Raw genomic sequence first — 15,265 nt, 5'->3', positions numbered from 1 at the left:
GCAGGAAGCCTGGAGAGGAGCAGCAGAAAAGCTCACCCGGAGATGTCCAGAGAGCAGAGCAGCACCGGCCCGCTGGCCAGGAGCCTGCTGGAAGAAGAGCAGAGCAGCACCGACCCGTTGGTCAGGAGCCTGCTGGACACCACAACCCCGCTAGGTCTAGCGGAGATCCTAGCGCAGCTCCCCCGAGACCGGGAGTGTGCACAAACTGCCCTGGAGGGCCTCGCACGGAGGATGGCCCGGGTACAGCGCGAGATACTGGCGGAGTGGAGCCGGGAGATGACCCAGCAAGCAGAGACCAGTAAACGGAGCACGCTACCCTGGAAGAGGAAGCAGACCGCCTCTGAGGATGGCGCGGGAGGACCCAAGGCCGGAGACGGCGCCGAAGAGGGAGCCGAACGCATGGAGGCATGTAAAGGGGACGCCTATACCCCAAGCCGTGACACCGCTCACCTGCCCCAGCTCCCCGTCGCAGAGCCCGAAAGTCCCCCTGCTGTGCCCGTAGCCGCCACGTCACCGCTATGGACTAGGCCCCGACCGGAAGCCGCCGCAGCGACCCCTGTGACGTCACACGCACCGACCCGGAGCGTGACAAAGCAGGAATTACCACCAGCCTGGTCGCAAGGCCTAGTACCCCCGGGCGCCGCATCACCAACAGCGCCCCCTACCTCCGCGGAGCCTCCGGCCTGGCCGCAAGGCCAGGTAGCCCAGGGCGCCGCCGTCCTAACGGTGCCCTTCACCTTCCAGGTGCCCCAGGCCTGGCCGCAAGGCCTGGGCAACCCGGGCGCCACCTCCACCGCGCCCGCGCCCGCAATACCAAGGGTGCCACACCTGGGGGAGGACCTGTTCAGCCAGCTCACATGGCCGGACGGGCGGCCCTTCATCTGGCCCGAAGGATACCATGAGCTGGAACGGCAGCAGAGACTAAGACCCCTGGATGAACCCCTGATTCCGGCTCCGAAGCCCGTGGCACGGATCTCGCCCCCGCTAGCGGAAGCACAGTTTGAGTGGGACCCCACCGGAGAAGATCTAATGGGGTTCACTCAAGAAACTAGGGCAGCTGCAGCAGAGCGTGCGGAGTGCTGCCGCCAACAGCTCGAGGAGTTTGCGAGGGAGCGGAGAGAGAGGCGGGTCCGGGAACAGCAGGCCCAAGTACGGAGTGCCGAGCAGAAGAGCCGGACCAGGAGGGACCCCCGTGCAGCGCACAGTCCCCGTACCACCGGGACTGTAATCAAGTTCAACCAGCAGCATGGGTGGGGCTTCATTCGAGACAACAACACCCACGGCGACGTCTTTGTCACGCGCAGAGACGTGGAGTCCCATCTGCCGGAGGGGCACAGAGGTCGTGACCTCTACATCGGAGATGAGGTCACCTTTACCCGGCACAAGTGTGCCAAAGGATCTTACGCCCTCCGCGTACACCGCTTGACGGAGGAGGAGTTGCGGTACGGGGAGGAGGAGCAAGAGGACCCGGACGGGTCTGAAGTTCAAAGAGCAGGAGGAAGACGCCGTTGAGTGCGGCAGAGCAGTGGCTGTAAATAGTTACCCAATCGGGGTATATAGAAACTGAAACTGTTGCTGCTAAAATAAGTCCCCGTTGGGACCAGGGAACTGTTTACCCGTTAACCCCTTCATCCTACAGGCTGAGGACTGTGGGCGGCCGTTCCCTACCCTCTACCTGGCCGAGGACTGAGAGCGGCCAACTTTCAACTTTCCCTGTGTATGGTTGCGCGTCCTAAAGCGCCCCTACCGGTTTTATAGAAAACCAGATTTTCTAAGAGACTGTCGCACTTTTCCCGGACACACGTTGCACAGTGTCCGGAGGAGGAACCAGAGACAAGAGAAGTCTACGAGAATGTTTATATAAAAAGTTTTATATATATATATAATGTTTATATGTTTTATATGTTCATATAAAAATTTTGTATGTTTTGGTGTTTTATGTCTTACAGCCCGAGGACGTGCTGTGATTTACCAGGGGGGAATGTAGCACCCTGAGGATTCGGCTGCTACAGGGGTATTGCACCTCAACCCAGAGGTGTGATATTCCACTCCCGGGTAAGGAAGGAGTGTGGAACTGAGCTCAGATAGACTGCATGCACTACATACATCCCATTCCAGAGGAGCAGGCCGACGGTACTCCCACTTAGAAATGTGCAGGTACAACCGAGCCTGTTCCTGGCTGGAGTGGGAGGGGGGTGGTACATCCCATGTAGTGTAGGGGCAGATAGGGGGAGCAGTCTGGGTAGTGATAGGAGCTCATTGGGTGCTGGTCACCTGAGCTCACACATAGAGGGATATATAAGGAGGGCACCAACTTAGATCAGGGTCAGACGCTGAGAACAAGTCAGTTGGAGAGGAGAGAGAAGGAAACAGCAGCCCTGGAGAGAGAGAGAGTGGAGCAGAGAAAGACCCAGAGGGGGAAGACTGAAGGGACCCAAGAACCCAAATTAGAGCACCGGGTGAGGAGTCAGCAAGAGGGTACCGGAACCCAAGCTGGTGGGGGCAAAGACATTCCCCAGCCAGAGACCGGAGACCGTGGGCAGTGTCTGTCACGGTCACCCACCACATTCACCCCGAAGGCACACCACATGAAGGGTCAGGGAACCCAGGGCCAAGGGTGTCCCAAAAGAAGGCCCGAGGGAGCTGGACCTAGGTGAATCACTGGTGGGGACGGCTGAAGAAAGGACAGAGGGAGAGCTCAGGGCCACGCTCTGGACTTGTTTGGGGGTTGGCCGGATCCAGGACCTGGTGGACGCAGCACGGCTCGGGTGGTCACTAGCAGCTGGAGTGACCAGTACAACATCAGCAGTAAGTAAACACCCTTAACTGCACAACCCGAGTCTGTCTTCATTGCCGGCTGCATCGCACCACCACAACCCCCATCCTCTGCGCCTGTCCCCTCTGAGGCTATACCCCTCCCGTTGGGGGTTATCTCACCAAGCTGCGCACCCACCATCAGCCTCAGCGGACCCTGCAGCAGCGGCGGCCACAGTGACCGCATCACAACGGGTGGCGTAGTCGACACAAAAGAACTTTAGTAACATCTGTAAAGCTGCCACATAACACTTAGCTTGACGCCCTGGGCACGGGACCGGGTCACAGCCGCTCGGAGACTACAACCCCCCCATCTGATCCGGTGCCGGGTATTCCCCTCAAAAAGGAATATGTCCCAGGGGGCGCGTCACACACAGAAGGCGGGCAACCGTTCCCCATAACACCAACACGAGGGACGTTGCCAGTACAACCGGTAGGTCTTCCAGAGTCTTGAAATTTTTTAAAGACTCTGCTGATAACCCCAAAAAGGCCATTTGTACCACCTGCCATGCCAGCATCAGCAGGGGTGACAAAACTACCAGCCTCCCCACCATCAGCATGATCAGGCACATGTCATCAAAGCACCTGACTTTGTGGGCCGAACCCCAGGGTCCACAACCAGTGTCAGCGGGTGTCACCACTGCTTTTTCCGCTTTTGTGCGTGTAAGAGAACCCCCTGTTGTGCATGCAAGGCAATCCCCTGTCCATACTGCATGAAAAGATGCCCCCTCCTCTCAGTCTTCACTTGTTATGGCAGTTTCTCAAGAAACAGCATCCACGTCCCACGGCAGCGTTCAATTGTCCTTATCCCAGACCTTTGAACGAAAGCGCAAATTCGCAGCCAACGCCCCACAGGCCACAGTCCTAAATTTGCACATTTCACGACTGCTTGCATTGGAAATGCTGCCTTTTAGGCTGGTGGAGACGGAATCCTTCTGCAACCTTATGGCGGTGGCCGTCTCTTGGTACTCGGTCCCCAGCTGACACTATTTTGCCCGGTGTGCCATCCCCGCACTACACAAGCATGTGTCCCAAAACATCTGCCGTGCCCTAATCAACGCAGTTACTGGGAGAGTCCACCTCACAACGGACACGTGGACAAGTGCTTGTGGCCAGGGACGGTACATCTCCATGACGGCACACTGGGTAAACCTAGTGGAAGCCGGGACCCAGTCAGCCCTTGGGACGGAACACATCCTCCCCACACCGAGGATTGCGGGCCCTATGTCAGTCAGAGTTGCCCCCACAGTGTACAGCTCCTGCGCATCATCCTCCTCCTCCTCCTCATGTTCAGCCTCCATCTCAGATATCACCACATCCTTTACAAGCTGGAAGCACTGCAGTACTTCCTCTGCCAAGCGGCAACAGGCTGTGCTGAAACTCATAAGCTTAGATGATAAACCTCACACTGCTTGTGAGTTGTGGACAGCTGTGAAAGAGAAGGCAGATCTGTGGCTGAGACCGCTGAACCTACATCCAGGCATGGTCGTGTGTGACAATGGCCGTAACCTGGTGGCGGCTCTGAGGCGAAGCGAGACCACACACGTACCATGCCTGCTCATGTGCTTAACCTTGTGGTTCAGCGGTTTCTTAAATCATACCCAGAGTTGCCAGATCTGCTCGTCAAAGTACGCCGCCTGTCAGCTCATTTTCGCAAGTCGGCTACAGCTTCCGCCGCCCTTGCTGTGTTGCAGCAGCGTTTGCAGCTTCTGGCACACCGACTGGTGTGTGATGTCCCCACACGTTGGAACTCTACCCTCCACATGCTGCAAAGGATTTGTGAGCAGAAGAGAGCAGTTGTGGAGTACCAGCTGCAACAAGGCCGTCGATATTCAGGTCCGACTCCACACATAAGACCTCAGGAGTGGACCTGGATGTATGACATATGTACCATCTTGACAAACTTTGAGGAGTCCACCAAGATGGTGAGTGGCGATGACGCCATCATTAGCGTCAGCATGCCACTTGTCTGTCTTTTGCAATGCTTTCTGCAGAGAATTAAAGAGGAGGCATTGCAGTCAGAGTATGATGAGATGGATCAAGAAGCCAAAGCGGGCGATTACACACAGCCCAACCTCATCTCATCCCAACGTGAATTGGGGGACAATGAGGGAGAGGAGGAGGAGGAAGAACAGGAGCTGGTATCATGCGCTGTAGACGGTAGTACCTGTACAACTGTCATACCGTCGGTTTAGCGTGGGTGGCCTGAGGACAGAGGGGAGGAGGAGAAGGATGAGAGCATGGTCAGTCGTCATCTTGGTGAGGACAGGGAAGTCTTACCCGTTACCAGTCTGGCAAGCATGGCTGACTTTATGTTACGCTGCTTTAACCGTGACCCTCGCGTTGTCAAAATGTTGGGTGACAGTCATTACTGGTTGATGACACTTTTAGACCCCCGCTACAAGGAGAACTTTCACTCTCTTATTCCTGAGGTGGAGAGGTCTACAAAAATGGGGCAGTACCAGAAGGCCCTTGCTGCAGAACTGTTAAAAAAATTCCCATCTGAACACGCTAGCGGCAGAGGTCACAGTTCGTTGCCCAACCAAGGCGTACAGGCGAGAGAGACGCAACTCCAATCCAGCAGAGGCAGGGGAACACTGTCAACGTTCTGGGACAGTTTTCTGAGACCCGCCCAGCTTACAGGCCCTGAGGCGCGGGTCAAGGAGTGGAAAGTTTCAAAAGATGGTGAGGGAGTACCTTGCCGACTGTACCAGTGTCCTCCGTGATTCCTCTGTGCCTTTTAATTTTTGGGTATCCAAGCTGGACACTTGGAATGAACTCGCTCTGTACGCCCTGGAGGTCCTGGCCTGCCTGCCGCTAGCGTGTTATCGGAGCATGATTTTAGTTCCGCTGGGGGAATTATAACTGATAAGCGCACTCGCCTGTCAACTGACAATGCTGACAAGCTGACCCTTATCAAAATGAACAAGGGCTGGATTGGGCCAGACTTCTCATCACCACCAAATGACAGCAGAGTAACATAAGGTCAAATCCACTGTGTTATTTCGGGAGGTGTATTCCCATGCACCGCTTCACACCCACACATGGGTATACGCTTCCTCATTTCAGCTGTATTTTGCTCTTCTCCTTATCCTCAGCCTCCACCACCACTATACCACCAGGGTGACCTTGGTCCGTGTTGCCAGAATTGCAAGTTCCTCCGTCCTAATTTTTGGCAGCTTTTGCTTGGAAAGCATAGGCAAACACTATGGGAGACCCACTCCCCAATAATGGGAATAATGTTTTTAAAATGCTGTACTGCATGGCTCTTATAAGGGGCATTGCAAGTTCCTCCGTCCTAATTTTTGGCAGCTTTTGCTTGGAAGGCATAGGCAAACACTTTGGGAGACCGACTCCCCAATAATGGGAATAATGTTTTTAAGATGCTGTACTGCATGGCTCTTGTAAGGGCCATTAAAACCGTCTTGTTAAGCTACTGCGACCTCCACCACTTTTCCAAGGGGCATTAAAACCGTCTTGTTAAGCTACTTCGACCTCCACGTCTCTTCCAAGGGGCATTAAAACCGTCTTGTTAAGCTACTGTGACCTCCACGTCTCTTCCAAGCGGCATTGAAACTGTCTTGTTAAGCTACTGCGACCTCCACCACTTTTCCAAGGGGCATTAAAACCGTCTTGTTAAGCTACTGCGACCTCCACCACCTTTCCAAGGGGCATTAAAGCCATCTTGTTAAGCTACTGCGACCTCCACGTCTCTTCCAAGGGGCATTAAAATTGTCTTGTTAAGCTACAGCGACCTCCACGACTTTTCCAAGAGGCATTAAAACCGTCTTGTTAAGCTACTGCGACCTCCATGTCTCTTCCAAGGGGCATTAAAACCGTCTTGTTAAGCTACTGCGAACTCCACGTCTCTTCCAAGGGGCATTAAAACCATCTTGTTAAGCTACTGTGACCTCCACCACTTTTCCAAGGGGCATTGAAACCATCTTGTTAAGCTACTGCGACCTCCACCACTTTTCCAAGGGGCATTAAAACCGTCTTGTTAAGCTACTGCGACCTCCACGTCTCTTCCAAGGGGCATTAAAACCGTCTTGTTAAAGCACTCTGAACTCCACAGCTCTTCCAAGGGGCATTGAAATGTTTTTAATTAACTCCAACCTCCACGACTCTTCCAACGGGCATTGCATTTCCTCCTAATTTTAGTCAGCTTTTGCTTTTCAATACATAGGCAAACACTAAGGGAGACCCACTCCCCAATAATGGGTAGAAGGTTTTTAGTATACTGTAATCCATGTCTGTTTCAAGGGGCATTGCAGTTCCTCATAATTTTTGGAAAGCCTTCCATTCACTGCTTAGGCCAACAGTGCACAGGAGACCAAGTTGCTATAAATGGAAAAAACGGTTTAGTTAAGGCCCTCTGACCTCCATGTCACTTCCAAGGGGCATTGGAGTGCCTCGAAATTTTTGGTAGGCATTGCACTCACTGTATGCCCTATAACTGTGTAGCCGAACCGCTCCTTTTGGTACAGAAACATATCCTACAAGACATGTGTGGTTGACTGGCCTGATATTGAAGTGAATGGTCCCTGTTCCTCCTGCTCTTTCTCCTTTGCCACCTCCTCATCCATCATTCATCACCTGAAGCTTTGTTTTAACGGGAGTCATAGAACTGTTATAGTAGCAGGAAAACATCCAGCAATCCTCGGAGGAGGTAGGATATGCGCCAAAATGCTGACCACCTCAGGCCTAGCCGCTACTACACACATGCACTTGCATTCCAAGAAAACAAAGCAGATGTTAACTTCTATCATCATCATCATGCTCCTCACCTTGGCTCTCTCAACTCCCCTGATGGAGAAGCCAGGGCCCACCGGAGGAGTCTGGTTTTCTGGTGGGCTCGTCCAATGCTGCCCTAAAGCAGGTCAGGCTAAGAAAAGTGTGGGGGAAGGTCACAGGAGAAATAGGGGCAGCTGGGGACCGTTTATAGACACCCGCCCCAGGCGGCTGGGGACCGTGTGTGGACACCCGGCCGCGGGGCGGCTGGGGTCCGAGTATGGACACCCGGCCGCCCCCTGGCGGCTGGGGACCAAGCGTGGTCACCCGGCCGCCGGAGACTGAGTATGGATACCTCGCTGCCGAAGCAGCCATGAGGTAGTGGCCAGCTTCGGCCTCCTCCAAACTAAAAAGTCCCTTTTCAAGTGCAAGCTAGCAGTATGGTATTGCAGCCTGGGGATGGGTGGGTGGCAGGCTGCATACTTGCGCTTGCATTGCAAGGAATGGAGGAGGTACAATTGAACACTGCCCTGGGACAAGGACTTGCAAGGGGATAGTTGCAAGTCTGCATCTTCTGATGCGGCAAGGATCACTTCTGATGGGCACACTTTTAGGCAGCGACCTGGGTGTCAGAGATGCTTCCAGGGGTCTTCCCCATGCTGTTCCCATGTCTTTTCAGCACTGTATGCATGTGTCACACAGCACATGGCCAGATAAGGTTGTAAAATGTTAAAATGACATTTCCCGGTGAATGCATTTGTCACGGTTTAAAGCAATACAAAAGAGCAAAAACGCATAAAAAATGCTACTTGAGAACATAGCCCAAGGCGTGGAGGAGTATTTTTTTGGGGGGTTATTTATTTTACCTTATACACAAGTCTTTACCCTGGAAAGGAAGTTCCTTAACATATTTCACAGGAAAACCGTTTCAGTTTCGTTTTTGAACGTTTTATTGTGAGTCCGTAAAAGAGGTTTAATACCTCTGACCACGTTGTTGACAGCAGTGACCTGGGGGTCAGAAATGCTTCCTGGGGCAATCCCCATGCTGTCCCCATGTCATTTGAGCACTGTCACTATCGTTTTGGGCACTTTTTAGGCTTTCTACAGACTGCCGGGGGTGCCGCCGCAAAAATGCTCGGTTCTCCCATAGACTAACATTGGGCTCATTGCTCGGGTCAACACTAATGAAGACCAATTCAGGTCATAGAATGATTTTGCAGTCCGAATAGAAACATGGCAAAACTATTGCTGACTTCTTCGAATGTACTCTTCCCATGCCAATATTTTCCACAACAGACAAAAGCCAAACACTCAAATGTTTATTGTGTAAAGGCTAAATAAGGTATTTCTTTAAGAATAAGGAAAATTAGATTACTGAACTGGTAGAAAAATTAATTTTGGCTCTGCATGCTCGGGGCTCATGTGCATGGCCATATTATAGCTTTGCACAACCTCCAAGTTGTACAAAGTTATTATAAAGTACACAAACAAGTGTAGTAATAGCACCACTATACAGCGGGTGAAATAAATATTTAACACGTCTCCAATTTTATAAGTAAATATATTTCTAAAGTGGCTATTGAGATGAAATTCTCACCAGATGTTGGTAACAATCTAATCCAAACAGGTAAAAAAAATCAAACCATAGATGTCCATGAATTAAGTTATGTGTAATAATAACGAGAAATGACACAGGAAAAAAGTATTGAACACGCTTATTCAAATGTATTAAATACTTTGTACAAAAGCCTTTGTTGGTGATTTCAAACCCCAAAAAAAAAAGAGTCTGAACATGCTTTTTGTTCAGCAATCGAGTCTTGTTTCGTGAGCGTGCATGCAGGCCATGGAGGTTGAGTGCATTACTTATTGTTTTCTCTGAAACAATTGTACCTGCTGATTCCAAATCTTTCTGTAGTTCTCCATAGGTGGTCCTTGGCTCTTGAACAACTCTTCTAATAATTCTTTTCATTCCTCTGTCTTAAATCATTTAGGGTGCACCTCGTCATGGCCGTTTATGGTGAAATGATATTCTTTCCACTTGCGGATTATGGCTCCAACAGTACTCACTGGAACTTTCAGTAATTTAGAAATTCTTTTGTCAATGCCATCAGTATGTTTTGCAACAATAAGGTTGTGACGGTATTGAGTCAGCTCACTGGTTTTACCCATCATGAGATGTTTTTTGTGTGGCACCTTGGTAATGAGACACCTTTTTTTTATAGGCTATTATTTGAACCAGCTGATGTTATTTTTCAATCAGTGGCAGGATTGCTTTCTAATTACTGATAGATTTCAGCTGGTGTCTTGACTTTCATGGCTTTTTGCCCCTCCCTTGCATCATGTGTTCAATACTTTTTCCCTGTGTCCTTTCTCATTATTGTGCATACCTTAATTTATGAACATCTATTGTTTGATATTTTACCTGTGTAGATTGGATGGGATGCCACTGACATCTAGTGAGAATTTCATGCCAAAAGCACCTTTTAGGAATATATTTACTTAGAAAATTGGTGATGTGTTCAATACTTATTTCATCCGCTGTATGTCTGTGTGCGCCCAATTTCAGTTTTAATCTGGTTTTAATATATTTTTAAAAAAAGAAAATGTTAGTAAATATCATAATGGCAAAGGCAACATGTTAAAAATAAACACGCACCCTGAGGAAGGAGGGCGAAACAACCATTGGGGCTCTGGGACATCATGTGCAGCTATATGCTATGTATGCTACATATGACAATTAGTCTGTTTTGTACTTATGTCAGTTTGCTTGATCTCTTTATAATTTTATTTGTGAATATGGCTGTGGTAAATTAGATATAGTTATGGTATAATTATACATCTACTGGGGATAGTCTTACTCAGATATACTGCAGTTTACCTCCTTTTTGGACCATTACCTGTATTTACTTCATGCACTAACCAATGTATTATATTAATGTTATTTGGTACTGTTTATATCTTTACGTATGATATATTGCCTTGGTCAATTACAGTGTAGTGATATGATTTTTGCATATTGTAGCATATTTTTAAATATATTTATATCTAAATACTATCATTATATTGCATATAGTCCCCCAAACTAATGGTTACTTTCTGCCTGGACTACAACTTGTCCTCTTATCTAGAATTACCTTGCCTTTTATCATCTGTATTTTATTGTATATAGTTAATAAAATTCATTATTTTAACAATTTAGTTGCAATGTTCTTGTCTCACCTTTTTTTCTCCAAGGTGTTTCATCCTGGGGACTTGTGTACAATATAATACTTGGGTGTTATCCCCGTCACCTTACGTGGATCATTTCTAAGGATTTGCCTATTTTTATATGTTAAAAATAAAGTCAAAGAATAGACAGAAGATGTGACTGACCTATTGAAATGAGCCAGTCAGCCAGCCCCTTTCACACATATTTCTAGTGACATGTAAAATGTGCGCTGGATAATGTTGTGAGCTCCTTCAAGTCCTAAGAATACACAGGTTTTTATTGGACAGAAAATAATTTGGGATGAAGTAAGGCAAAATTACCTGTGGAGCATTATCATTGTGTAATCTGTGGTGTTACATAGGACTGCAGGTAATATATTATAATATCTGTCCTTAGAGGCTTATTTAAATACTGGAAATTAGCCAATGAATGAATGGAAATTAGCCAATGAATGAGTTGAATGCTCATTCATCACAATCATGCAAATTATCGTTACCTGTGTAAACAGATGTGCTGCCGTTAAATATCTGTCTGTGCAAACAGGCCATTAAATAACTGCTGATCTATTTGCATGTAGCCAATCAATGGTGTGTTAAATGTGTCCTCATTAACTGTGTGTTATCTATGGTGTTACATGGAACTGCAGGTAACATCTACTACATTATCTTTACTCAGAGAAATAGCATTGTTTGTTATCTGTGGTGTTACATAGGACTTCTGGTAACATGTACTACATCACCTGTACTCAGAGAGATATCATCATGTGTTACCTATGGTTTTACATAGGACTGCAGGTAACATCTACTATACTATCTGTACTCAGAGAGTTATCACTGTGTGTTACAGTACTGTGACAGTTAGAAGACGCCTGTGTGAAGCTAATCTCTTACCAAGAAGTCCCCGCAAAGTCCCACTGTTAAAAAAAAGACATGTACTGAAGCGGATACAATTTGCCAAAGAACACATCAACTGGCCTAAAAGAGAAATGGAGAAACATTTTGTGGACTGATGAAAGTAACATTGTTCTTTTTGGGTCCAAGGGCTACAGACAGTTCGTCCAATGACCCCTAAACTCTGCATTCAAGCCACAGTACACTCTGAAAACAGTGAAGCATGGTGGTGCAAGCATCATGATATGGGCATATTTTTCTTACTATGGTGCCGGAACTATTTACCACATACATGGACCAGTTTACATATATTAAAATACTTGAAGAGGTCAGGTTGCCTTATACTGAAGAGGATATGCCCTTGAAATGGGTGTTTCAACAAGACAACGACCCTAAACACACCTGTAAACTAGCAAAATCTTGGTTCCGGTCCAACAAAATTGAGGTTATGGAGTGGCCATCAAAAGAATGCCAAGAGTGTGCAAAGCAGTCATCGAAGCAAACGGTGGCTACTTTGAAGAACCTAGAATATAAGACATATTTTCAGTTGTTTCACACTTGTTAAGTATATAATTCTACATGTGTTAATTCATAGTTTTGATGCCTTCAGTGTGAATGTACAATTTTCACAGTCATGAAAATACAGAAAAATCTTTAAAGGAGAAGGTGTGTCCAAACTTTTGGTCTGTACTGTATGGTATGAGTGTATGTGCCTGTATATATGGTACGGTGTGTATGTGCCTGTATATATGGTATGTTGTGTATGTGTCTGTATATATGGTATGGTGTGTATGTGCCTGTGTATATGGTATGGTGTGTATGTGCCTGTATACAGTATATGGTATGGTGTGCACCTGCCTGTGTATATGGTATGGTGTGTACCTGCCTGTGTATACGGTATGGTGTATACCTGCCTGTATACAGTATATGGTATGGTGTGTACCTGCCTGTGTATATGGCATGGTGTGTACCTGCCTGTGTATATGGTATGGTGTGTACCTGCCTGTATACAGTATATGGTATGGCGTGTACCTGCCTGTGTATATGGCATGGTGTGTACCTGCCTGTATACAGTATATGGTATGGTGTGTACCTGCCTGTGTATATGGTATGGTGTGTACCTGCCTGTGTATATGGTATGGTGTGTACCTGCCTGTATACAGTATATGGTATGGTGTGTACCTGCCTGTGTATATTGCATGGTGTGTACCTGCCTGTGTATATGGTATGGTGTGTACCTGCCTGTATACAGTATATGGTATGTTGTGTACCCGCCTGTATACAGTATATGGTATGGTGTGTACCTGCCTGTGTATATGCCATGGTGTGTACCTGCCTGTGTATACGGTATGGTGTGTACCTACCTGTATACAGTATATGGCATGGTGTGTACCTGCCTGTGTATATGGTATGGTGTGTACCTGCCTGTATACAGTACTAGCTATTAAACCCGTTCTACGCCCGGGTGGCGAGCATTTTTATTGGTACATTTTTAATTTTATTAACGGCGCAGGAGTCAGCACATGCGCATACCGCACTATCCTGCGCCATTTGTTTTAAAGACGTCTGCGAATTCGCATATACAGTGTCTTCAATAAAATGGCGCCGCAGTGTAGTATGCATAAGTGCTGACTCCGGTGCCTCACTGCGCAGGTGCCACCCATCCCGTCCAGCATATATAAGATGTACTGAGAATACAGGGGGTGTACTCACTTATGCTGAGCACTGTATATATAATGTACTGAGAATACAGGGGGTGTACTCTCGCTGAGTACTGTATATATAATGTGCTGAGAATACAGAGGATGTACTCACTTATGCTGAGCGCTGTATATATAACAGTGAGAATACAGGGGGGTGTACTCACTTACGCTGAATGCTGTATATATAATGTACTGAGAATACAGAGGTGTACTCACTAAAGCTGAGCGCTGCATGTATAACGTAATGAGAATACAGGGGGGTGTACTGACTTATGCTGAGCACTGTATGTATAACGTACTGAGAATACGGGGCGTGTACTCACTTATGCTGAGCGCTGTATGTACAACTTACTGAGAATACAGGAGGTGTACTCACTTATGCTGAACGCTGTATGTATAACGAATTGACAATACAGGGGGTGTACTCAATTACGCTGAGCACTGTATGTATAACATACTGAGAATACAGGGGGGTGTACTCACTTATGCTGAGCGCTGTATATATAGCGTACTGAGAGTACAGGAGGTGTACTGACTTATGCTGAATGCTGTATATATAATGTACTGTGAATACAGGGGGGTGTACTTACTTATGCTGAACTCTGTATGCATAACATACTGAGAATACAGGGGGTGTACTGACTTATGCTGAACTCTGTATGCATAACATACTGAGAATACAGGGGGTGTACTGACTTATGCTGAACGCTGTATAAATAACGTACTGAGAATACAGGGGGGTGTACTCACTTACGCTGAGCACTGTATGTATAACGTACTGAGAATACAGGAGGTGTACTCACTTATGCTGAACGCTGTATGTATAACGAATTGAAAATACAGGGGGTGTACTCACTTACGCTGAGCACTGTATGTATAACGTACTGAGAATACAGGGGATGTACTTACTAATGCTGAACGCTGTATATATAACGTACTGAGAATACAGGGGGGTGTACTTACTTATGCTGAATGCTGTATATATAACGTGCTGAGAATACAGGGGGGGTGTACTGACTTATGCTGAACGCTGTATGTATAACGTACTGAGAATACAGGGGGTGAACTTACTTATGCTGAACTCTGTATGTATAACGTACTGAGAATACAGGGGGGTGTATTGACTTATGCTGAACGCTGTATATATAACGTACTGAGAATACAGGGGGATGTACTTACTTATGCTGAACGCTGTATATATAAAGTACTGTGAATACAGGGGGGTGTACTTACTTATGCTGAACGCTGTATGTATAACATACTGAGAATACAGGGGGTGTACTGACTTATGCTGAACGCTGTATATATAACGTACTGAGAATACAGGGGGGTGTACTTACTTATGCTGAACGCTGTATATATAACGTACTGAGAATACAGGGGGGTGTACTCACTTATGCTGAACGCTGTATATATAACGTACTGAGAATACAGGGGGGTGTACTCACTTATGCTGAACGCTGTATATATAACGTACTGAGAATACAGGGGGGTGTACTGACTTATGCTGAGCGCTGTATATATAACGTACTGAGAGTACAGGGGGGTGTACTTACTTATGCTGAGCGCTGTATGTATAATGTACTGAGAATACAGGGGGGTGTACTCACTTATGCTGAACGCTGTATGTATAACGTACTGAGAAAACAGGGGGTGTACTCACTTATGCTGAACGCTGTATATATAACATACTGAGAGTACAGGGGGGTGTACTTACTTATGCTGAGCGCTGTATATATAACGTACTGAGAGTACAGGGGGTGTACTTACTTATGCTGAGCGCTGTATGTATAATGTACTGAGAATACAGGGGGGTGTACTCACCTATGCTGAACGCTGTATATATAACGTACTGAGAATACAGGGGGGTGTACTCACTTATGCTGACCGCTGTATGTATAACGTACTGAGAATACAGA

General features: G+C 47.4%; 1 long non-coding RNA gene across 1 annotated transcript in view; it reads right to left on the bottom strand.

Moving 5' to 3' along the window:
- LOC141160835 (uncharacterized) overlaps positions 1-15,265 on the bottom strand; it is a 143,169-nt gene that overhangs the window by 88,397 nt on the left and 39,507 nt on the right. The window contains exon 2 of the long non-coding RNA XR_012250536.1: positions 12,046-12,166. This is a non-coding gene — a long non-coding RNA (uncharacterized lncRNA). The remainder of the gene's footprint in view (positions 1-12,045; positions 12,167-15,265) is intronic.

Source organism: Phyllobates terribilis, unplaced genomic scaffold, assembly GCF_046119375.1.
Source record: "Phyllobates terribilis strain yellow unplaced genomic scaffold, ASM4611937v1 Scaffold_9__5_contigs__length_417890890, whole genome shotgun sequence".
Lineage (NCBI taxonomy): Eukaryota > Metazoa > Chordata > Amphibia > Anura > Dendrobatidae > Phyllobates > Phyllobates terribilis.
The sequence above is the reverse complement of the archived record's forward strand: the minus strand, read 5'-3'. Positions and strand labels throughout refer to the sequence as shown.